This window comes from Pinus tabuliformis, chromosome Q (assembly GCF_031772625.1).
Source record: "Pinus tabuliformis cultivar Carrire ecotype Pingquan chromosome Q, CPIR1, whole genome shotgun sequence".
NCBI classification, from domain to species: Eukaryota; Viridiplantae; Streptophyta; class Pinopsida; order Pinales; family Pinaceae; genus Pinus; species Pinus tabuliformis.
In genome coordinates this window covers 431,493,229-431,520,427 of record NC_142296.1, presented here as the reverse complement: position 1 = coordinate 431,520,427, position 27,199 = coordinate 431,493,229, and positions in this window count along the sequence as shown.

Here is a 27,199-nt window from a genome sequence, read left to right as displayed (position 1 = left end):
AAGGTCGAGATATAAGGAGTTAGGGCTTGAACTGGTTGAACCTTTGCAATACCAGCCTCGCAAATCCCGACGGCCTCCCATGGCGGACGAGAAGAAAGACGAGGGGGCAGGAGATCCCATCAAAATCTTGCTCGAAGAAGCGCTCGAGCAACAACGGAACGCGATGATGGACAACTTTGCGCAGATCCTTCAGCGGCTACCCAGAAGCGGCACATCGGCTTCCAGCAGCTCCTCTGGAAACACTACACCCTTTAAGGTACAAGTTAATTTTGAAATCCCCATATTCGAGGGTCAGATAGACGCCGATGCTGTAGATAAATGGTTAAATATGCTAGAGGGTTATTTTTCTGTTCATGAACTTTCGAGTCGGGAAAAGATTGTTTTTGCTCTTCTCAAAGCAGCCCCCCACGTCAAGGACTGGTGGGAAACCTACTGCGAGCAGAAGGATGAAAGTACTGGCTCACTATTTTCAGCCGCACCCACCTGGGATTCGTTCTGGGATGCCATCAAGGAGCAGTACTACCCTTTCGGAAGCTATGAGGATGAATACATAAATTGGACCACGCTGTGGCAGGGAAGGGACCAAGACGTGCCGAAGTTCACCAATATTTTCCATACCCTTCGCACAAAGTTGGGTATCAAGGATTTGGAGCAACATTTGATACTCAAATACCGTGGTTGCCTGCACAAGTACATCCAGGAAGAAATACAGTTCCTAAACATCCCCTCGCTCGGCGCAGCATACCGGTATGCCGTCAAGGTCAAGCAGAAGTTTAAACAAAATAAGCGAGACTTTGGATCTGCGAATCCAAAGCAGGGGAAAGGTGCCCCTAAACCACAGAACAAAGGACAAAGCCAAGGCGGGACAGCCCAAGACAACTAGCCGAAGCTGCAAGCAAAGAGCAACGCCACGAAGCCGAGAAAGGACACTGGAAAATGGTGCGAGTTCCATAAGAGCTCCACTCACAACACAAGTGAGTGTCGGGCCAAGCAGTCACTGGTGGCTGAGCTAAAGGTTTCAGAATCAGATGCATGTTCCGACTCTGAGTCAGAACCCGATAAGGGGTATGAAAAAGGGAAGCAGATCATTGATGCGGATCCCAGCGCCACTGTTGCTACCGCAAAGATCCAGAAAAATGAACCCGAAGATCCAGAGGAGGAGGAGCGTCTCTTCCACTCCTAGATGTGGGTAAAGGGCTCCCCGATACAGTTCATTGTTGATAGCGGGAGTCAAAAGAACCTCATTTCGGCAGAGGTTGTGAAGCGGTTGGGCTTACCGACCACAGCACATCCACAACCATACACCATTGGGTGGCTTCACCAAGGGCGAGATCTTCGCGTGAGCCAGCAGTTTCGCCTTCCATACAACATCAAGCCCTTCACGGATGAGGTATTGTGTGACATTGCTCCCCTTGAAGTTTGTGATGTATTACTAAGACAACCATACTTGTGGAAGCGACATGCTGTGTATGAATCAAGGCCCCGTGCAGTTATCATTACATTGGGAAATAAGTTGTTCAGGATACCAGAGGTAGCACCACCTGCCGCCATCTCTTTGATTACTGCAAAACAATGCAGTAAGATCATTTCCAAAACCAGGAAATTTGTTTTCCTGATGATACGCCCTCAAGGGAAGAAGAAAACAGTGGCCGCGGCCTCCAAACGGGGTCCCTCTGCACGGCAGCTACAGATGGACAAGATTGTGGAGGAGTACGAAGACATCTTCACCTCCCTGGCAGGGGTTCCTCTGCACTGTCAAGTCAAGCACTCCATCGATCTGACCCCAGGTGCGTCGCTACCCAATGGACCAATTTATCGGCGCTCCGTTCTGGAGAACAATGAAATCAAGAGGCAGATTCAGGAGCTCCTGCAGAAAGGTCACATCCGTCCGAGTTCTTCGCCCTGTGGGAGCCCGATAGTGTTGGTACAGAAGAAGGATGGGACGTGGAGACTCTGTATTGACTATCGGCACTAAACAAGATCACTGTTCGTAATAGGTACCCGATCCCGCGGATTGATGACCTCCTAGACCAACTAAAGGGGGCGAAATATTTCAGCAAGATCGATCTGAAGTCAGGATATCACCAGGTGCCAATTGAACCCTCAGATGTGTGGAAGACTGCCTTCAAATCCAAGGAGGGCCTCTTCGAATGGTTGTTCATGCCTTTCGGATTGACGAATGCTCCTGCAACCTTTATGAGGCTAATGGATGACATCTTGCGGCCATTCACCAACTCCTTTGTAGTAGTATACTTGGATGACATTCTGATCTTCAGCCAGAGTTGGGAAGAGCACCTCCACCACATTCGACAGGTTCTCCAAACACTCCGGCAACACAAGCTATGTGCCAATTTGGAGAAATGCACTTTTGGCATGACCGAGGTTCAGTATCTGGGATACATCATTGATGAACAGGGGGTGCATGTCGATCCAGCCAAGGTCCAAGTCATTTGGGATTGGCCCTCTCCAACCACTCTAACAGAGCTCCGCAGCTTTCTAGGTCTTGCCAACTTCTACCGCAGGTTTGTGTTGGGATTTTCTCATATTTCTTGGCCCTTGAGTCAAGTCACCAAGGGCGAGGCGAAAGCAAAATTCTTTTGGTCTGAATCTCAACAGAAGGCATTCGGGGAGTTGAAGGATCGCCTCTGCACGACACCAGTGCTCGCGTTACCAGATTTACAACAACCATTTGAGGTCAAGACAGATGCCTCTGACTATGCTATTGGGGCAGTCCTTACTCAACATGGACATCCAGTGGCATATCACAGTGAAACACTTTCAGACACAGTCCGGAAGTACCCCACTTATGATAAAGAGATGTATTCCATTGTATAGGCCTGCCGACAATGGAAGCATTACATTTTGGGGAAGGAAACGGTCATCCACACAGACCACCGACCTCTGCAGTTCATACAGACCCAAGGGAAATTGCAGAATGATCGCCATCAGAAGTGGTCTACATACCTGCAACAGTTTCACTTGAATATCAAGTATAAAAAGGGCAGCACCAATAATGTTGCAGATTGCCTCAGTCGACCACCGATCATGGCGCTAACCACCGTGCTCAACTCTTGCGGGCACGAGACTTCTGATTGGCCACTTCTCTACAAAAGCGACCCAGAATTCGGCCACACATACCAGACACTCTTGGAGGGTCGGCAGGTTGCAGATTTTCACCTCCAGGATGCCCTATTATGCCACCTCGGTCACCTTTGTGTTCCTTCAAGCGAGCGTGCCAAGATGATTTGGGAAGCACACTACAGTCGGGCTGCTGGGCATTTCGGGGTCGAGAAAAAAGTGGCAGTACTGCAAAACTATTTCTATTGGCCGAATCTTTGACAGGATGTTGGGAAGTACATCCGATCATGTACTGCCTATGCCATTGCCAAACCGACCATTAAGAAGCAAGGCCTCTATACCCCGTTGCCTACCCCTAGTCGACCTTGGGAATCCATCTCCATGGATTACATGTCAGGCCTTCCTTCCACTAAGCATGGAAATGACTGTGTTTTTGTGGTCGTCGACAGGTTCTCAAAGATGGCCATTATGATGGTCTGCAAGAAGAATATCACAGCAGAAGCCACTGCTAAACTCTTCTTTGAACGAGTGTGGGTGCACTTTGGGATCCCACAGTCTATCATCTCAGATCGGGACAGTCGGTTTCTCAGCACCTTTTGGTCCAGTCTCTAGTCAATGCTGGACACCAAACTCACGAAGTCCACAGCCTTCCATCCTCAAACTGATGGCCAAACAGAGGTTGTCAATAGGATGATTGTGCACATTCTGCGCATGTATAACTCAAAGCATCCACGCACATGGGACGAGAGCCTCCCCTACGTTCAGCACACTACAATCGAGCTCTTCACAGCTCCACTGGCCATAGCCCTTTTTAGGTGGGTTTGGGATTCCAGCCACTATGCCCCATTGATGTGGCCATGCCACTTGCAGCTACTCACATGAATTCAGCTCATGTCCAGTCCGAAACAGATAAGGCCACCAGCTTCATTGAGCGCATCCAACATATTCGCCAGCAGGTCCATGACATTCTTGAGAAATCAAATGCCAAGTACAAGCAGCGACATGATCAACATCGGGTGCCACACAAGTTTCAGGTGGGCGACAAAGTCTGGTTGCATTTGCAAAAGGAACATCTTACTGGAGCCTATCGGAAATTGAGACCACTCCAATATGGTCCTTACACCATTACTAACGCTATGGGAGACAATGCATTTGAGCTCAGCATTCCCCCATTCCTTGGCCTGCACCCAGTATTCAATGTGGACCGCCTTCAGCCATACTTTCCACCATTGCTAGACACATCCGACATTGCAGAATAGCTCAAACCCATAAAATTAAATCCAGATTGCATGGAACAAGTTGCAACTGATCGGATCATGGACACACAGATCAAGAACACTCGCCAACAGAATATCCAACTGTATCGAGTTGTCAAAGCGGGCCAACTCCTTCAGCAGGGAAAGTGGCTCACCAGGGAACAAGTTCAGCAGAAGTTTCCTCATCTCATGGAGGAGCTCAACGCAATGGGGACCATTGCTTCCTAAGGGGGGAGGAATGATCCAGGTGGATATTGGTGGCCACTTGCCAAGTCCACCTAGAACCCCACCATTGTCTTTCTCAGCATTTTTAGTTTCCGTAATTGTAGCACAACTTACTATTTTTAGCAGTTTTTCGGGTCCTGAACTTCCGGAGCCGTTTTGAGGCCCTAAACGACGTTTTTTGGGGAATCCGGGGGCAACACGAGTCAATGGAATGGACTGGTGTTGCCCGTTCCAACAATGATAGTGCTCGGATAGATCTTTCTAATGAGCTATTGTACGCGTCAAACAGAGATCATATGCCAAAGTTACGACCCCGGGAAGTTGATGTACCAACTTACCCCCAAACGGGGCCCACAGTTTGGCATTTCATCTCCTAGGGTTAGGTTTTGGAATGTTAAGGGTTTTTCCATTGTTTCTCAACAATAAATAGGCCTTCGAGCCTCATTGTAACACAGTTCAGAGGCATGTAGCCATCACATCTCTTCTCAGAGATAAGCTACCATCGCCCTAGCTAGTTTATTTCCATTTCTGTTTGTAAGCATATTTTCAGTATTTTCCATTAATGAAATGAAGTATTATTTCTACTGCACCTTTGTGTATATGGTTATCTCTGTAATTTGTTGCGTTCCTGTTTAAACCCGGAACACCCTGGACCCCCACACCCCCCCGCATGGAGGTGTGTACAAACTTCCTAGGGTATACATCCGGCTGAAACAAAGACTTCTAAACAATCATGCTCCATACTCAACAATCTCCCACTTGGAGAATGATTGTAGAAACTCCACCACTGCTTCATTTACTGGACAATGAATCCTCTTTAGACCTAGTTGTTTCTCATCTTCATCATCATCCTTGAAGACCAATTGAAACTGAGCATATTCTCAGTTCCTCCCTGGTTACAACTTTTGTTAGCATATCTGCAAGATTCCTGCTAGTGTGTATCTTTTCCAACTTCAACTCTCCATCTTCCAAAACTGATTGTATGAAATGGTACTTGATCTACATGTGTTTAGTCCTGGAATGAAATTCTGAGTTCTTTGCAAGATGAATGGCACTTTGGCTATCACTTTATAATGTGCCCATATCATGCTCCTTACTCAATTCACCCATAAACCTTTGTAACCAAATCATTTATTTACTAGCCTCTATAGCAACAACATACTCTGCTTCTGTTGTTGAAAGTGCAACAACACTTTGGATTTTTGAAACCCAACTGACAGCTGTTCCACCAACAGTAAATACATATCCTATAGTGTTCCTCCTGTTATCTCTGTCACCTGCCATATCTGCATCAACATATCCATGTAGAGAAATGTTTGAACCACCAAAGCATAATGCTTGATTTGTGGTACCTTTCAAATATCTGAAAATCCATTTCACTGCCATCCAATGTTCCTTTCCTAGATTGTTCATGTACTTGCTTACAACTCCCACTGCATGTGCAATATTAGGCCTTGTGCAGACCATTGCATACATTAAGCTTCCAACTATTGATGCATATGGAACTTTATACATATAATCCATGTCTTCTTAGTTCTTTGGGCACACTTCCCTACTAAGTTTGAAATGGCTAGCAAAAGGCGTACTAACTGGTTTTGCATTGTGCATATTAAATCTTTTCAACACCTTTTGTATGTACTCATTCTGAGACAATGTTAATTTATGATTTTTCCTATCTCTAGTATTCTCATACCAAGGATTTGTTTTGCAGCTCCTAAATCCTACATTGCAAATGAATTTGCCAATTTTCTTTTGAGCACATTTATTTCCTGCATGCTAGACCCTGCAACAAGCATGTCATCTACATACAATAACAATATAATATAGCTACTATCATTTTGATTTTTCAGATAAACACAATGATCAGAGTGACATCTAGTATAACCTTGTTCAGACATAAATTGGTCAAATTTTAGATACCACTGCCTTGGAGCCTGTTTTAAGCCATACAAGCTCTTCTTCAACCTACACACTAGTTTCTCCTTCCCTTTCACTTCGTATCCTTGTGGCTGTTGCATATATATCTCTTCCTCCAAATCCCCATGGAGAAAGGTTGTCTTTACATCTAACTGCCCAAGATGCAAATCTTCAACTGCTACTAGACTTAAAATAGTTCTGATTGAAGTCATTTTAACAACAGGAGAAAATATTTCATCAAAATCAATACCTTTCTTTTGTGCAAACCCCTTCACCACAAGTCTAGCTTTGTACCTCTGTTTTCCCCCATCTTCTTCCTTCAACCTGTAAACCCATTTATTCTTCAATGTAGTTTTTCCTGCAGGCAACCTGACTAAGTCCCAAGTTTGGTTATGCATTAAGGAGTCCATCTCTTCTTCCATGGCTACCTCCCACTTCTTCCCACTTTCAACCTACTTTTCTTCTTCATAACATTTGGGTTCACCAGAATCAGTCAACAATAAATAATATAATGAAGGAGAGTATCGTTCAGGGGGTCTACTTATCCTGGTAGATCTTATAACACCACTTTCAGGTGTTTGGGGTGCCTGTTGCTATTTTGGTGGTTGTGGTTGTTGTGGTTGTTGATTAATATTATTTTTAGGCACCTTTACTTTTTCAATGATTTCATCAAGAACTGTGTATTCCTTGTTTTCTTTTTCCTGTTTCTTTTCCTGCAACTGATTCTTATACAAGACATTTTCATTGAATATTACATCTCTGCTCCTAATTATTTTGTGATTTTCTTAATCATATAAGCAATAACCAAAGTCATTAACACCATATCTAATAAAGGTACATTTCTTTGACTTTGCCTCAAGCTTTGTTCTATTTTCTTTGTAAATATGGACAAAGGCCTCACAACCAAAAGGCTTTAAAAAAGAGTAGTTTACCTTTTTACCTGTCCATGCTTTCTCTGGAACACCACCATCCAAGGAACTTGAAGGCCCTTTATTTATTAGATAAACAGCAGTATCTATAGCATCTACCCAAAACTGTAAAGGCAATCATGCATGCAATCTCATGCACCTTGCACACTCCATGATTGTTATGTTCATCCTTTCTGACACACCATTTTCTTGTGGTGTTCTTGGAACTGTATTCTCTCTATGAATTTCATGCTCTGAATAGTACCTATCAAACTCTTTGCTGCAATATTCACCTCCATTGTCTGATCTAAGACACTTCAATTTATTTCTTGTTTCAATCTCAACCAAAGCTTTCCATTTCTTGAAAGTATCAAATACATCAGATTTATTCTTAATACAATAAATCCAAGTTTTTCTAGTTGCATCATCAATAAAAGTAACATAATAACGAGAGCCACTGAGAGATGATACCTGAGCAGGTCCCCATACATCTGTATGCACAAGCTCTAATTTTTCACTCTTCTTTTCTTTCCCAACTCTGAGAAATATGACTCTCTTCTGTTTTCCATAAATGCAATTTTCACAGAAGTCCAAATCAACATTCTTCAAACTCGGCAACAAATTCCTTGAGTGAAGAATCTTCATCCCCTTTTCACTCATGTGTCCAAGCCTATGATGCCATAATGCTGCATCTTCTCCTTTGGAAGTTAAAGCATTAACAAAGTTAGAAATACCATTGAATAAATACAATTTACCAACCTTTTCGCCTTTTTCTATTACTAGGGCTCCTTTGGTGACCTTCCAAGCTTTATCTGTGAAAGTTGTCACACAACCTTCACTGCCAATTATGAAATCAGATTTTTCTTTAGATTTGGAACATGCCTTACCTCCTTTAGTAGCCATTGGTTTCCATTTTGTTGTTTTACAAGAAGCTTACCCATTCCAAAAATTTTATAGGGTTTATCATCACCCAAATGAATTTGTCCAAAATCTCCTTGAACATAGTCATGAAAGTATTTATTATCAAGTGTGGCATGGAATGAGGCCCCTGAATCTACCGCAAAGGAATCAGTAATATTTTCAAAAGAAAGAATCAAAGCATCTTGTAACACCTCACCTATCACATTTGCTTCATTTTTGTTTTCTTGCTGTACATCTCCTTCTTTTCCCTTCTAAGATCTACAGTCTTTCTTTAGATGTCCTTTCTTTCTGCATTTCCAGCACACTATCCCTGATTTAGACTTGGATCTGCCTTTCCTTGATTTACTGCGATATCTTGAGCTCTTTCCTCTTTCCATTTTTCTTCCGCTAGACTCTGCACTCAAAGCATTACCCGATGTCTCATCGGAGCTTTTCTGTCGCATTTCCTCGCTAAGGATAGCACCGACAACATCATCAAACTTTAAAGTACTAGATCCAGAAACAGTGAGCACAAGAATAACAGAGCTCTAACTTCATCATAAAAGTTTACTCCTACAGAACATAACTGACTTGTAACAGTATTAAAATCATTTAAATGGTCTTTAACAAATCCTCCTTCTAACATTTTCATATTAAATAACCGTTTCATAAGAAATACCTTGTTTGAGGCCGAGGGTTTTTCATATAGTTTCTCCAACGCCTTAATCAAACCCTCTGTCATTGTTTCCTTCGAAATGTTGAAGGCAACTGACGCTGCGAGGCACAACTGTACTGTTCCGAGTGCCTTTCTATCAAGAAGGTTCCATTCTTCATCTGTAATACCCGTTGGCATCTTTATTTTTCCGCCTAATGGTAGGTATAGATCTTTCTGATACATATAATCTTCCATCTGCATCTTCCACAGCGGGAAGTTTTGGCCATTAAATTTCTCGACCCTAAACTTACCATCTTCTTCCATTTCTCCCACTCAAACGGGGAACCCTTCTTTCCTGCAAGTTTATCAACCAAATAGACCTTCGGCTCTGATACCAGTTGTTAGAAAATTATATATTATGGAGCAATGGAACACATAAAATATTGTAGAAATATAAACACAAAAAATGCATAAAACAAGAGAGACACAGATATATGTGGTTCACCCAGTTTGGGCTATGTCCACCCCGAGCAGCCAGTCCTTCCTTTCTATTATCCAGCAAAATAAAGAGACACAACCTACAGCAGATCCGCTATAATATCCTTTGTTTCTCCCACAGTTTCACCTCTTTGCTTCTCACTTGGAGAATACACATCTATTACATAGCCTCAAATACAATTCCCTCATACAAAGAGAGGGGTTGCCTTCTAGGGAAAAAAACCCTAAACTAAACATAAGTTCTACCGTCAGATCATCTACCTAATGAACGACCCAGATTGACTAGAAATTACTATACTTTTACAAAGCAATTTTACATCTGCTTTTAGATGGGGGATCACTTCCCCTGAAACCCCCGCCAGGGGACCGCTGGCCCCCAGACCCCCCAGCCGGGGGGGATCAGCCCCCTCAAACCCCCGCAGGGGGGACAAGTCCCCTCGCACCCCCCCCCGCATGGAGGGGTGTACAAACTTCCTGGGGTATACATCCGGCTGAAACAAAGACCTCTAAACAATCATGCTCCATACTCAATAGAGGGTTCACTCTCATCCTTTTGTTCACAGTAGGTTTCCCACCAATCCTTGACATGTGGGGCAACTTTGAGAAGTTCAAAAGTAATATTTTCCCAATTGGAAAAGTCATGAACTGAAAAATATCCTTCCAATAGATTTAACCATTTATCTATGATGTCTACATCTATCAGGCCTTCGAATATGGGAAATATCAAAGTTAAATTGTACCTTGAAAGGAGTGGTGTCTCCAAGGTGGCTGCTAGATCAAGATGCATCACCTATGGGTAGTCATCGAATGGTCTGGGAAAATTTATCCATCATCACATCCCTCTGTCACTCGAGGGCTTCCTCGAGCAACATTTTTAAAGGATCTCTTGCCCCCTCATCTTTCTTTTCTTCCACCATGGGGGGTCATGTTGAAGGAAATGTAACTAGGCTAGGTCTTCATAAATGTAATTTTGATATTTGTATTTATTCAAGAAAAGAGAAATTAATTTTATTATTTTTCAATGAGTTTGTTTCTCGTTGAAAATAAATTGCTTCTAGAAAGTCAAAGTCAAAATGCAATTATGATGAGACCCTTTGAGGGCATGTTACATCATGTATGTCAATGTACAAGGTCATGGGAAAACCTCAAAGTCAAGTCGAATCCTCTCCTAACATTAACGAAGTCTCTAAGTAGCAAAAAAATGAATAAAATATGAATTATAGTGAAACTGTCAAGTCAGCCTAATGGACAGTCAAGTCAGCTTGAAGAGGAGGGGCAAACCTCTATTTATAGAGGTTGTCCACTCCTCAAAAGAACAATGCATTCCTATGAAATGAGCGAGGGTACAAGACAAGGAAAAGAGATCAACTAAAGGATGAAAGGAAACCTTCTAGGGAAACGAAGGAAGGGAGAAAGAAGCCGAAGATTAAGGACTATTTATGGGGTAAAATTACAACAACATGTGTGAAAGGGAAAGGATTTGCCTGCAGCCATAGTAGCAGAAAAGTACAGTTCATCATACCTCACTTTTTTAGGTGCAAACTAGGCCTACAAGGGCCCTCTCTCGGGCATGGAAGAAAGGTAAGCAAGTGAAGGATAGAAGACAAATCTGACTTGGTTTAGTGAAGAGAATCTCCCACACATGAGAAGAATTAGGGCTATATTACAACTTCCCTAAGTCTGTTATAGTTGTCAAGAGAAAAATATTATGTTGGGAGGCTAGAAGGTCATTATTCTAAGGTAGAAAGACTCCAACTTTAGCGAAGGAAGAAAAGATCAAAGACCATCCTAGAACACACAATCTAAGGTCTCTACAATTGTCAGAAAATAGAGTTCCATGTGCTGGAAGTTATAGTGTAGAAAGAGGAAGGATTTGACTTGTGCTTGGAGGATAGCCTAGTCAAGGTTCTAGGGTTTGGCAATTGTTCAAATAAGAAGCTTCAATAAGATAAAACTTACAGAGGGTTTTCCTCTCAAGGCTAGAGAGGTTTTGTCTCTAGCATAGAGCCAAACTTTGTGTTCTTTTTATTTTGTTTTGATAACAGTTTGATGAAACACACACTCTAATAAGAAGAAGATAAATTGTCAAATTGCATCACAAATTTTTATCAAGTAACAAAGAATCACTTCACACTACTTTCCAAGGTTGATATTGCAATGGTTCAACCAATCAAGCCCTAACTTCTTATACCCTGACCTTGTTGGGGACATGCAAATAAAAATAAAGAAAGATCAGACTGCTCTAATACACTGATCCGAACTTAAACAGGAACACAACAACTTACAGATATAATCATAAACATAGAGATACAGTAGAAAAACACTTCATTTCATTAATAGAAAAATATTGAACTATGCTTAAAAACATAATGGAAATAAGATAGCTTGGGCGATGGTAGGTTATCTCTGAGAAGAGATGTGGTGGCTAAATGCCTATGAACTGTGTTACAAGGAGGTTAAAGGGCCTATTTATTATTAGAAAACATGTGAAAACCCTAAACAACCAAAACACTAACCCCGAGATATTTAACACGAACAGTTTGTGGGCCCCACGGGGTTAGTTGGGCAGCCAACTTCTCGAGGTCATAACTTGGTCATATTATCTCCGTTTGGCATGTACAATACCTTGTTAGAAATGTCTCGCCAAGTACTACAGGTTTCGAAGTAGGCCCATGCCTATGGCTAGGGGCCTATCGTGGACCCCAAAAAATGTCGTTTATGGGGTCAAAACTGCTCTGGAAGTTCATGACCTGAAAAACTGCTAAAAATGGTAAATGTTGTAATGAACAAGAAAACATATGAAACTAACTGGGGGGGTCTAGGTGGAATAGGCGGGTGGCCACCAATATCCACTTGGATCAAATATTGAAGATTATTACTATACTATCCTTCATATGTCTAATACTTTTGTAGAATTACCAAGGATTTCTACCATTCATCCTTGATCTAGGCACAAGGTACCCCTTTTGGCCAATTGTCATCTTAATGTGTTGACTTCAAAAATTGATTGCACATGTCATGATCCAAAGGTTTTTTCTAAAACACTTATCCCCTATTCTTGGGAGACTAGTGGCTTGAGCCAATGTTTGCTATGATACCTGCATTACTAAATTACCCACTTGAGTTATCTTCCCTTCAAAACTCTTGGTGAACTAAAGTGTAACTTGGACATTAAAACCCTAGATTTTAGAAAAGAATTTATGCCACCCTATTTCTCTAAACATTGCATAATATGCATTATATTCTGGAATAGCTTCAAGAACTTGTATGGACACCATGTCATGGCAATCGACCACCATTTTTAACCATAATCACTGGGAAGAGAGAGAAAACCCTATATTTTAATTAGTATTGTAATAGGTATGTTGAAGGGAGAATGGATTTGAATAGTCAATGATAAATAAATCAAGTTGCTTTTAAAAGCCCGATCAACTATGAATGGTACCTATTTGGAAACTCCCTTGGCCATTCAAATCGATTTCAACCACCCATTCTTTGATTGATTTCATGCAAGGTCCTGCATAATAATGGAATAATCAAATCTTGTTCACATAAGAAGGCAGAAATCATACTTATGCATGGAGAGTTTCATGGGTTATAATTCGATAGTTAGGGGTGGAATATCATCAAGGAATATGATGATTTGATAAATGACATGGATATTATTGGAGGGAGGTGAAATAATATTAGTAGTAGTGGCAAGGAAAGGACATATTATGTTATGATATAAAAAAAAATGGAGTGTATGAAAATCTTAGGTATGAGAGAATGAAGTGAGATTTTATAATGTCCCAATAAAATAGAGGGATAAGGACACAGTATAAAAATAGAATAGAGTAATGGGCATAGGGGAGTTCCATAATGAAATTCCCTTGTCTTTGGTAAATCAAAATGGATTTAAAACCATGCTTGCCTCAAAATTTGTTTAGCCACCAATACTTGAAACTCTACATGTTGAGTTTGATTTTGTGTTGAGGTAGTTGAAATAAGAAATTGTGAAATGGTTGCATCAAAAACCTTTGGATTATTTTAAGTTTAAGAAATAACTTACAAGTTTTCTTGTACCCTTGTGCAAGTCATGTACTAGACTAGAAAAATATCTCAAAAAAAATGTGTTCATTTTTCGCCTTGAAAATTCACGGAATTGTGAACTCATACATTATGAAAATGATGAAAACCCAATAATGAGGAACTAATACTGTGATCAGTGTTACCACATGAACACTTATATTGTTAGAATCAATCTAAACATGGTGACACATACTATAAAACAATGAAAATTTAGTTGTAGTGGGAATAATGAGACAAGGAGGTGGATATCCAAAATAGGATTGTGTCTCAATCTCCATAAAGAGAAAGCGATCTGATCCTTCAACAAAAAATATATAAAGGAATAATATAACCTTCTATTTTTCAAAACAACCAACATATTGTTGCTACCTATTATCGACGTGACAAACACCTTCCAAAAAAATTCCTACACTTGATTTTTGGAGCTTACTGAGGATCTTGTGATCAACAATTCCATAGTCACTTTGTGGTCATCTAATGTTTTTCAAAGTGCTAATTCTTCTTTTAAGAGTCAAAGTCACTTTCTTATACATGCTCAATCTTCGAATAACTCACAAGTTCACTTCTTTCAATGAAAGCTTAGACACGCATTGCACAACTCTTGAAGGTAAGGCTTGTGCAGTCACTAGTGATAGTGATTGCACAAACCATAAGAATAGTGTACTATGAAACACATGTCAACAATTAGTGCACACTATCCATTGACAGCCTTCCTCACTTTGATTTCAATTGTACTTCTATTTCGGTGAGTTTTCTCAATTGTCGTTATGGCGCACCTTTGTTTTTTCAAGTGTCGCTTTCACGTTCGTAACTGTCATTTTTTATTTCATTCACTTTAATAAGTGTCATTTTCATCTTATATTCTCTTTGTAATGTGTCTCTTTCACTTTATTTAAGCCTTTTCAAGTGTTGTTTTCACTTATCTCTTATTTTCACAAGTTTCGTCTTGCGGTAAAGAAAGTGTCACATCTATTCAAAGGGAGTCATTTGTACATTCATGAAGGGTAGTTCTAATGCATTATTGTGTTCTATCCATCATAAAAACATGCATTAGACACATTCCCCAAGTCTTGAGCACAATTTCACTAGTTTCGTCACTTGTGTCGCAAAGTGTATCTTAAATGTTGCACTTGGAGGAAATTATTGTACTATTATCATTTCAATAGGAACATGTTGATTGTGGGTGGTAAATTCTTCCATGTCAAGTGGTTGATCATATATAAGTGTATGATCATGCTAAATTCATGTTTTGGTTCCATCTCTCACCCCTTCGATCCCACACTTAGTCACTTTCTGCAATTGATCCTTCTTCAGTCAACCTCCTCCCAAACTATCACCTTGAACTACGCATTGCACAGTCTTAGGCCACGAGAATATTGTTTATCCCTTAGGAACTATGTAATGTGTAGTAAGTTCCTCCAAGGACTATGTATTATGCAATCACAATGCTCAAGGATTTCCTCTTTCTCCCTAGATATCCACAATCTTGCCTCCCAACTAACCTCTTTATGTACATTGTTCATTTGCATGCAATAGTCTATCTCCCTGTCTCCCTGATCTTCACAACTATGAAATTCATTGGCTCTCTCTCTCTCTCTCTCTCCTGAACTGTGCATTGTGCAGTTATAGTGGGAAATATTTCCTCAATGTGACCCTCAATTGAATAGTCTTGATTCTTGGGCCTCCAGTTTCTGCACATTGCGTAGTTTCAATCATCAATCCCTCATCCTTGTCCTTTGGAACTTTGCACTAGGAAATCCTTGAGCCTCCCTCATTGTCTAGTACCCATTTCTAGATCAATTGATGGATTTCATGAAGAGAGTTAGACTAGGATATTTTTTTACTGATGTCATCTTTTCATGAATGGATTTCACTTGTAGCTACTATATCTTGACATGACAAGATGATTGCTAAGAGAGGACGAAAAGGATTATTCTAGAAGACACTTGGGAATCTATGAAGACAAGATGGTCACTGAATATGAAGATGAATGGACACTAGATCATGATAGAAGTTATAAGATCCAAATCACATAAAAGACTCTAGATATTTAAGCACTTTGGAGGAGAAATATGAAGAACATGCAACATCTATCATGAAGATACAAAGAAAGAAACAAGAAGAGAAGCTTGCAAATGCCACATCGTCATGAAGTTCCATGTCATCATTGTCAAGACATGGCTTGTATAAGTGTCATCACAATGTCATATGTGTCAATGATTCTTTCCACATGATGTGGAGTGTAATTATGTATTTTCAAGATGATGTCAAAATGTAAATGTGTGGAAGTCCAAGAGTCACATGTGGAATATTAAAAGTCACATGTATACTAAAGAGCCACTAGGAGAAGTTTAAGAGTCTTGTGTAGGTTCAAGAGTCACTTGGAAGTCCAATAGTCATGAGGGAAGCTCAAGAGTCATGAGGATATGAAACTTCATTCCTTTTGTTATAAATACAACTTCACAACTCAAGAAAAGGGATTTTGGAGGTTTAAGATTTTGGAGAGCCAGCCTTGGCTTCCCTATCTTGGCATAGGAGAGAAGATCATTCTTTGGAGAAGAAAGAAGGGAATTAATTTTCCACTATTGGAGCTAATGGCTCACCATTATAACTTGGTACTTGGAGCTTTCACCTAATAATCAAAATCTCATTGAAGCAACACATTTTGGTGCATGTATCATGAATATTGTAATATTATTCTTTGGATGTTTATGGTATATGTTATGCTCATATGTACTGAAGAAATTGAACTACCTCATTGGCTTTGGTACTTAACTTGTTGAATATGTGTTGTATTTTATTTAATGATCATTATGTCTATGTGAACTATTTCGCTAGATAACCAACTAATCTTTCCTTACTCTCGTGTGCCTCTCTTAGGATAGTACTATTACTTTCCTTCTAGAGACTCTCTCTTACATCCCTCTCATGAAGGTATGCTTTTACACATTGCAATTGGTGTTTCACAGTGTCAACTTACTTGTTGATTTCAATGGTTGTTTGCATACTCTCTTATGTGATTAATTGCAACCAAGAAAAATCTTAAGAGTTACATTGGTCGATTTGATACTCTAGACGGGGTTCCTACACCAAACCATGTGAGGTCTAGTTGGGACTTCACATTGAGGAGACCCCCTTGGTTGACGAATTTTCATCACCATCAATTCTACCTTGCATATCATTCCCTCTTTAACTAAAAATTGTAACTAGTATCAAAATCACAAACCAAATAAAATTCACTACAACCCAAATCTTGGAAAAATTCCATCTATATGAAAAAATTTTCAAATCAAACATGGAGATAAATTATTGGATTTCTAGTTAATAATGAATGTTTTTAACCAATCTAAGACTACTCACCATTAATATCAATGAGTTTCAAGTTGCTTTGGTACATTTTCTTAGGCATGAATAGATGAGTTGAAGTTGAGTGACCTGAAATATCTAATAAACAAGTGGCATTAAGGAATCCCCCATTAGAGGAATTTTGAGGTCTAAAATGGGCCTCCTAAGAAAATATACAACCAAAATAAACTTTATAGGAATCAATAGGATTCAAGATTATGATGTCAACCATGGGGGATGATTCACCATTTTTGGATTAAAAATGTAAAAATAATACAATAATAAAACTACTTTTCCAACTCTTATTTTAAACTTATCTCCCTAATGTTTAACTCAAATTTTGAGTGGGAGTACTTATTGGATGAACATTTTAATTCCTTATCCAAGGAGTACCCTTGTTGCATACTTTTTATGGCCCCTACTACACGAAAAATGAGAAATACATGAAAAAACGTGATTATAATCACGTTTTTCATGTATTTCTCATTTTTAGTGTAATAAGGTACATTAAAAGTATGCAACATAGGCACTCTTTATATGGAGAATCAAATTTTGCATTTGAAATTTGAGTAAACCCATAAGGAGATAAGTTGAAAATATGAGTTGAAAAAATAGTTTTTTTCACTTTTCCCTCTAAAATTTGATGATGTAATCTAATTTTATTTATTATTTCCACTATTATTTTATAATTTCCTTAGGAGGTCCATTTTAGACCTCAAATATACCCTAATGCATTATCATCAACGAGAGAATCTGTTAGACTCCTATTACAATAGGTTTCATATTTCATGATTGACTGTTTACCTGCCAAATATATCATTCTTTCCATGCTGCAAAGGTTCCATATTTCCAGCAAGTTCCATTTTTGAAGAAATTCCATTTTGAAGAGTTTTTCAGTTAAGGAAGGCCAAACAGCTTAATCTTGGCCTCCCTAAATTTCAATTGCTTGTTTTAGAAGATAGAGAATGAATATCTGTCCAAACTGTTTAATCTTGGCAGATTTGTAGATAGGTAGAGAAGCAAGGGCGCTCAACTGCTTAATCTGAGCCCTAGAAGAAATAAGGATCGATTTAGATAGGAGGATAGCCAAAAAAAAAGTTGAAAAGCTGGGTTTGCTAGTTCAAGTGCACCCAAACCAAAAAGAAGAGAAAATGCTAGGTAAGTAGGCCGGGTAGGTAGTTCTGAGGTGGCTAAATGTTGATTTGTGATCCATTTCATGTTTTCAAGTGTTATATCTATTCAAATCACAATTTCAAGGCAAAAATCCATTTGGAGCAGCTCAAGTGAGGCATGACTAACTTCCCCTTCTTCCTTTTCCCCAAATCATTCACTAATTTCCCCTAAAGATGTTAAGATCTGCTTAATATCTCTAAATTCATCATGTTCCATAAAATTTGCCTAAGTAAAGATCTGCTTTACTTAGGAGTGCTCATATTTCTTCTATAAAGTTCTATTTCCCCTTTATAGCCTAAGATTTCTATCCTTAGCGCTTTCTGATCAAAACTCATATTAACCTCTAACTTATTATGTAAATCCCTATCTATTTCCCCTTCCCCTTACTAAAATATGTCAAATAGCTCCTCGACGTACATATCCCCTCCCTTTGCTTGAAAAATAACCATAAATATCCCTTGGGAATTACTAAGTTTGCTTGAAACTTAGTAAGAACCCTTAAGTTTGCTTCTTTAACCATCTTCCTATGCAATTGGACCCCTTCCAACGCATAAAAACCCTCCTTTGATGTATAAAAACCCTCCATTAACCTTGTTTTCACCTTTTCAAGGCATAAAACCCTCTTACAATGCTATCAGACCCCTTCTGATGCATTAGTAACCCTTTTTAGTGCACAAAAATCATCCTCTGATCTATAAAGCCTTCCCCCGATCAAAGGAATCCCCCTCCGATTGAATTAACCCTCTTCCGATTGAGTGTTTCCTCCTCCGATCGCATTCCCCCCTTTCCGACACGATATCGCTGTCGAAGGTCACAACGATCATTTGTTGGCCCATATAGTGATGCTCCGATGGAAACCCTTCGATCGCGACTTCGCAATCGGTGGTCGCAAGAGTTCTATGCCATATTCCATATCCCCCGACCCCTCCGCCGATGTGACATCACTATCTCAACCAAAAGCGATATCGCTATCACAATGCATCCCTGCCGTATATCTCTGCTTTCTCCTATATACTCTGCTTTATCGTTATGCCTCGTTTACCGCATTTCTCCAGTTGTGCCGCAAAACTTAAGTTTTTCGCAAAACTTATGTTTTGTCGCGTCGCAAACCCTCATCGCTATTTCGCTATCGCATCGCGCATGTAACCAAAGGCGCATACCCCTGTTCCCCGCCGACGTGATACGCCGATCACTCGGCAACCGTCCAATCTACCCCCAGATCCAACAGTCCACATTGTGTCGCATTGACCATTTCGCTTCGCCCATCGCATATATGTAAAAGGCTCCAACCCATTGCCCTTTTCCGATGCGATATTCCAACTCATTCTGAGCCGTCCGATCTACTTTCCTAGATCCAACGTCTATTATTGATATCGGAGTGCCCCCAACGTGCAGGAGTTAACATCCGATGGAGGGTGGTTTTACCGCCATACATAGGGACGCGTGCCCTGTTTTCATGGCATCGGGCCTCCTCCGACACTTACCGCCCCCATACAAAAGATGGTCCGATAAAACCACTTACCGACATCTGCCTGCGTCCCCACCCTACCACCGTGTCATGTGCCACGTCATCGCCCCAGTCAGCTGCCACGTCATCTTGCTGTACTCGGGACCCGCCGATGACGTCAGGCTGACATCATCATAAAAAAAGGGCGCGCCAAAATGCCGCGGAAACCCAAATTTGCTCCGGGCAACGAGCGCGGCCTTATCAAGCCATTAGTGAGAAAATCCTCCACCATTTTAGCAGTAATTCTTCCTTTTTGATCAGATTTTGATCGTCCAAGTGTCGCTACTCCTCCAGAAACCTGCGGAAAGCATTGCACTAGCTATTGTTGCCTTAAAATAGTAGAAAATGGGCGATTTAACAGTTTGAAGTGTATCAGTGGAAGAATGGAGCCCCGATTCAGGTTAAAGAGTATCAGTTAAAGATTTGCAGTGGAAGACTTAAAGCCGAGGCAGATAAGCAATAAAGGGCCTCCATCCAAGTCAAAGAAACAGTAAAAGCCATTTAAAGCTCACCAGAACAGATTAATGAGTAGTAAAGACATATGAGAGCAGCGCTTCAGAGCCCAAGATAGAGTTATGGAAAAATGGCCAGCGCAGAGCTCAAAGGACACCTCAAAGCCTCATTTTTGATGCTGCTGCCTCCAGCGCAGCTCAAATAGATATTTTTGCATTTATTTCAGCATAAATTAGGTTAAACATAGTTATTTCCCCAGATCTTCCCTCAGATATGTTTTGTAGATATTTTTCTTATAAATACCTCCCCAAACAATGTATTAAGGGTTGGTTGGTTGGTTGATAACTCCTCTTGAGACTTGCGCTGTATATTTTGAGAACTTTTATGAACAAAGATTCTGGAATGCTTTCCTTTTGAACTGTCTGGTGTGGATTTGATGGGTGAAGAGTAGATTACAGAATTATAGTGCTTCTACATGGATCAATAAGTCTTTCTCCCCCGTTTTCAGTCTCTATGTTTATAATATCAGCTATGTGTCATGATCTAAGTTGCAGGAAGAAAGAATAGCTCAGATGTTGCTTAACTGTGCTCTGTTCTCAATTCCTGTTATTCCTCTATGTTTTCTGCTGAATTAGTTATGAATATGAATACTTTATTGCTCATATTTGCTCTAATTCCTTCATATATGAATGTTGTTTAGGAATCCTTGATTGCTCCTATATAATGTTCACTCACCTTCCCTCTGTTAGCATAATGAGAGATACTTAGTTGCCTTTCATTCTCTGACCACCATTTCACCCTTATTCCAGCTTGAAGTTGTTCCTTGTTTAGCTATCATGCTCTGTAGTCACTCTTTTCCAAAGAAGACACATCCAGTAGCCCTTAATCCTTGACTCCATGCCCAATGGTCTGAACTTCTCACACTTTGCATACCAACTCTGTCTGAAACATCATCCATCCATCCCACCAAACTCAAAACAAAACCCATGTACACCATAACTAGCCTAAAATCATATCAAAACAAAGCTAAATTACAAAGAGAGAGCCCTCTCTGATTGTAGGTAGGCTAGGACCTGCAATCCAAATATTGGTTTGTGGTTACCTCGGCCGTATCCCTTAAGGAGCCAAGGGACAACCTGAGTGTTAACATCATTGGTGACTCCACTGGGGAAAATCTTCAGAAAATTCCAAAAAAAAAGTTAGAAGCTGGCTCCAAAGAAGAAATCTCGCAATACCAGGTCAAATCCAGACCCAAATCCCCCAGCTATTTTTGAAAATCCCAATTTAATCCCAAAGTTTCTAAGGAAACAAGAGGGAAAAGAGGATATTGCTGATTCAAGCCCTGAAGCAATTCCCCAAGGATATATTCCAACCCCTAGTAAAATTTCACTTCACACTGTGCAAACTTCTCCTAGTTCATCATCCACCTCTCAAAGCACCTTTTCTACACCTCCATCCACTACACATACTCCTCCTATTACCACTGTTGTTACTACTGTTCCAGTCGTTCCATTTCTTCCTGTTGTTCCACTTATACCGGTAAATATGGCTAATAGATATGCACCCTTACAGTTACCTGCAAATCCAGGGGCTATGCCTCAGGATTATCAAACCAAAATCACATATTTTGATGGTATTGGTTCTAACACTGCCCTGCGACATACCAAGAAAATGCAGGACTATTTTGAGAGTTATGAAATAGATGATGATCATGTAAGAATGAAGATTTTTGTCCAAAGTTTAACAGGTGATGTAAGGCCCTGGTTTAGAGCTCTCCCTGCAAATTCCATAGCTAACCCATATGCCCTTTGCCAAACATTTCTTAACAGATGGGAAAAGAAGAGAGCTCCACTACACATATTATCTTAGTATGACACTATCAAGAGAGGCCCTCAAGAAGCTGTCTTAGACTATTGCACTAAGTTTAACAATATTTACAATGATATTCCATAGAACCTTAGACCTCCACCTGATCTAGTTTTATATAAATTCCCTGATGGTTTTGATTCCGACATGGCATATCAATTAAGGGAAAGAGCCCCTCAAAGCTTAGCAGACATGCAGAATGTAGTTGTTAGTGTGGAGGAAAATTTGATCGCTAAGCGAAACAGAGCAAGAGCTGAGAGAAGAACCACCTGTAAAGACGAGCCTTTAGCTATTGAACAAAAATTGGATACAATCATCAATCATGTGGACAATATTGGGGATAGAGTGGGAACTATTGAGAGGAAATCATCATGGGAAGGACAACAAAATAATACTATCAGAAACCCAAATTTTAGAAAAAACCAAAATCCAAACGTTGGAAGGGCTGGCCTAGACCAAGATATCAGACCTCCTTTTCAAGAAAACTATACCGAAGCATCAACATCTAGTGAGCCAACAGAGGACTCTCACATCAACTTGATGGGTTTGAAGGGTGAGCAACAAGTTTTCCTAACCCAAGAAGACCAAGATGATCATGATATCAATCAATTCCAAACCAAGTCCAGAGAGTCATTTGACTTCAAAGAAGGCTATGATTCAGCAGTTTATGAGGTGCACAAACAATACAAATTGAGGACCAGAACCATAGATGTGCCTGAAACTACCAAAACGAATGATAGTAGACAGCCTAAGAAGATAAAGGACAAAGTTGTTCTCACAAGACCTGCTGATAAAACAAACCCAAAAGAAGTAACTGTAGAGGATATAATAGATATATCAGATGTTCAAGCCTCTAATAACCAACCTTTTGTATCATCTTCCTCAAAAGACAATGTAAACAGCACTCCTGAAAGCCTTCCCAAAACAGAAAAATCTCAAGAAATCACTGAAAATCAAGAGAAAATCGCTGAAAGTGCAATTGAAAAAGGAAAATCTGCCAGTCACAATACTAAAACTCAATCAGAAAAATCATTTGATTTAGAGGCAGAAATTGGTAAACTAAAGATATCTATTCCTCTCTCTGAGCTTGCTAAACATGATGTATATAGACAGCAAATCAAAAGATCACTGCAAATGCCAGAGAACAGGGATGATGTTAATGTCTTAGATGATCAACCTGAATTACTTTTTGGTCCTGAGGTCGATGGCAAAATAGTATATGGAGTTGTTCTACCCTTCTATGTCAGTTTACACATCCATGATAAAGTGTTGCACAATGCAATGTTTGATTCAGGTGCTTCACCCAACCTAATGCCCAAAGTTGTAATGGAGAAGCTAAACCTAGATGTCACTAGACCATACAAAGATTTGTTCTCATTTGATTCTAGTCAAGTCAAGTGTTTAGGCTTAATCAAAGATTTATGTGTATCTTTAGTCCAATACCCCAACAAAACAATCCTAATGGACGTGGTGGTAGCTGACATTCCACCTAAATATGGCATGTTGTTATCAAGATCTTGGGGAGCCAAACTCCAAGGATATCTGCAGTTAGACCTCTCTTATGCCACTATTTCGGTCTTTGGGCAACCAAAGAGACTGTATAGGGAAACACTGATGAAATATGTGGTAAGTAGTGAGGAAAAGCCCCAAAACTTTCCAATTTACTCAATCCATTCTGATATGGATTCATTTATCTTGTTTAATGATGATATGTCTCCTCCCACTGATGATAAGCCTTTGGATTTAGAACAAGAAACATGCATAAGTGAGGAATCGGTTGCCCATACCCAAGAAACTGTCAAAACAATCAATGCAACCAGCACACAAGAGGAACTCAATAAAATAGAAAACTCAAATCTGCCCACTCCTAAAATGGTTGAAACTCTCAATACTAGTCAAGAGCAAGAAATCCTATGGTATTTGGAGTTTGATGGTTCAGTTAATAAGCTAGGAGCAGGGGCAGGAGTATGGATCCATAATACACAAAACAATCATGCAGAGGGTCATGCTTATAGATTAAACTTCAGATGTACTAACAACATGGCAGAGTATGAAGCCCTCCTTTTAGGCCTTAAGCTAATCAAATCTCTAGGAGCTGCAAAAGTTTCCATTCTAGGTGACTCCGACCTGATTATTCAACAAATGAAAGGCAACTTTGTTACAAATGACAATAGGCTAAGAGCTTACAGTTCTGCTGCCATAGAAATCCTCAATTCCTTCACCGAGTCCCAACTTACCAAAATTTCAAGAAGCCATAACTTACATGCGCACAACCTAGCAACTTTTGCCAGCACATGCAAGCTGCCTTTTGAGCCCAATCACTATTTTACTGCCGAAATTAAGCACAGGCCTGCAGTCCCAAACAATGTCAAAGATTGGCAAGTTTTTGAAAATGATGCACAAATAAACAATTTCCTCACCTTACAAGAAGAATTTTCAAACCTAAAGAATGATACAAATGCCATGGATGACCTACATCAGAAAAAGAGCCAAAATGAGTAGACTATAACAGCTGAAGCAACAAATCAAATGCTGCGCCCAACCATTTTTTATGACAAGAATATAGAAGAGCTGAAACAAATGAATTTGGATGAAATAGCTGAAGCAGAGGCTGAAGTTATTGAACTGAAAGACAATTTTCTGCCCACAGGCCTGACTTCCTTAGAAGACATATTCGATTCAAATGACATCCCCAAAAAGCCAAAAATGCAACCCTTAAATGCTGCAATTGAAGACTGCAATATTGGGACAGCTGAAAAGCCCAAACTGATAAAACTGTCCAGATCTTTGCCACCCGATCAGAAGCCAAAATATGTTGACTTGTTTAAAGAGTTCCAAGATGTTTTTGCCTGGAGTTATGAGGACCTCAAGTCCTATGACACTTCAGTCATTCAACATACCATACCTTTGAAACCAAATCAAAAGCCTTTCAAACAAAAACTAAGAAGAATCAATCCTGTGCTTCTCCCCTTGATTGAGAAAGAAGTAAAGAGAATGTTTGAAGCTGGAATTATAGCACCAATCAGATTTTCAGAATGGGTATCCAACTTAGTGCCCACAAGGAAGAAATCAGGTGAGATTAGATTATGTGTTGACCTAAGAAATTTGAACCAAGTCTCCCTTAAAGATCACTACCCATTGCCCAAAATGGACCATATTTTACAAAGGGTAGTCGGGTCTTCCAGAATTTCATTGCTTGATGGCTTTTCAGGTTTCAATCAGATACTAGTTCACCCGGATGATCAGGATAAAACAGCATTCACAACACCGTGGGGAACCTTTAAATATGTAAAAATGCCTTTCGGACTTAAAAATGCAGGTGCTACTTTTCAAAGGGCAATGGACATTGCCTTTGCCAAAGAAATCCATGATTTCTTAGTAGTCTACCTTGATGACCTTACCCCATTCTCAAAATCTGATCAAGAACATCTAAAACATCTAAGGCAAGTGTTCCTAACTTGTAGGAAATATGGCATATCTTTAAATCCTAAGAAATCTCTCTTCGGCCTAGAGGAAGGCAAATTGTTAGGCCATATCATTTCAAAATATGGTATTAGAATCGATCCAGACCGAATTCAAGCCATTCTTCAAGTCCCTTATCCAAGAAATATTAAAGAACTGCAAGCTTTCTTAGGAAAGATCAATTTCCTACGAAGATTTATCCCAAACTTGGCCGAGCTGGTAAGATTGTTAAACAATATGTTGAAGAAAGATTCTAAAGTTAAATGGTCTTTAGAAGCCAAACAAGCCTTTGAGGGCATCAAAATAGCCTTAACGCAAACACCAGTCCTCACAAGTTCGCAATTTGATAAAGATTTCATCATTTTTTCCTTTGCATCTGAACATACCATAACTGTTGTCCTATTACAAAAGGATGATCAGGGAAATGAAAAGCCCATTGCTTTCTTTGGCCGAACCCTTAGGGATGCCCCCTTGAAGTACCAAATCATGGAGAAGCAGGCATATGCCCTTGTTAAAGCAATCAAAGACTTTAGAATTTACATCTTATACTCCCATGTGATAGCATATGTACCAAACGCTGTGGTTAAAGACATTCTAACTCAAGAGGGAATTGAGGGAAAAAGGGCCAAATGGATTGCCAATATCCTAGAATATGACATCAAAATCAAGCCTACTAAACTGATAAAAGGACAAGGTTTAGCCAAACTGATGTTCGAAACAAATTTTCAAGCCCTAGACATAAATGAACTGGACGACGAACAGGAGCTGGCGACTCATCATATCAGTCAAGCTTTCTTGCAATAACCTTGGTATGCTGATATTTGTTTTATATTGTTAAACCTGCATGCTCCTCCAGGGTTGTCCAGAACCAAAAATATATTTTAAAAAAAGAAAGCATCAAAGTTTTGTTTCTTAGATAGTGTCGTATTTTGGAAAAATCATGAAGGAATATTGCTTAATTGTCTAACTTTGAATGAAAATGACAATGTTATGAGAGAATTTCATGCAGGGGACTGTGGAGGGCACTTATATTGGAAGTCTACAACTGATAAGATACTAAGGGCTGGTTACTATTGGCCCTCTCTGTTTGCTGATGTGAAAAAAATTGTGATGTCTTGCCATAAGTGCCAGATCTTTGGAGGCAAAAGAAAGCTGCTGCCCTTGCCCCTTAAACCCATTTCAACTGAGAAACCATTCCAACAATGGGGTTTAGACTTCATTGGAGAGATCCACCCATAATCCTCAGGCCAGCACAAATGGATTTTAACTACCTGTTGTGCTCTACAACAACCCCCCCATTTCATATTATCTCTATTTATAAAATTATCATATGAAATGGGTCCCTTTAGAGTTTGATTGGTATCAATATTGTATTATTTAAAAAGGTCTGAAAACCAAACGAAAATATTATATAAAACCTTTTTGAAAAACCCATTTTGATCAAATAAATCAATTCTTAATCATTGCAATAAAGCGATCGCAAGATCGCATATCGCAATGACATAAGGAGCATATGTAAATAACACATTGGTTTCCGCCGATGCGATATCGCTATCGGCGATCGACAATACTCTATGCACATTTTAAAGAGCGCCCCCAGATCATACCCCCGATCCGATGCGATATCGCAATCGGCAATCGGCGATACACTATCTATGCACATTGTAATGCCCATTCACCCCGATCCGATGCGATTTCGCTATCGGCAATCGGTGGTATGCTATCCATATGCTTATATAATACCAATTCTCACGATGCGATGTGATATCGCTATCGGCGATCGGGGTTTCAAAATTGTCAACATAAGGTTTAAGTGTTCCCGACGCCCGATTATGATATAGCGCGGATTTCAAAAAAAGCCGTTAAAGTGGAGGGATATATTGAT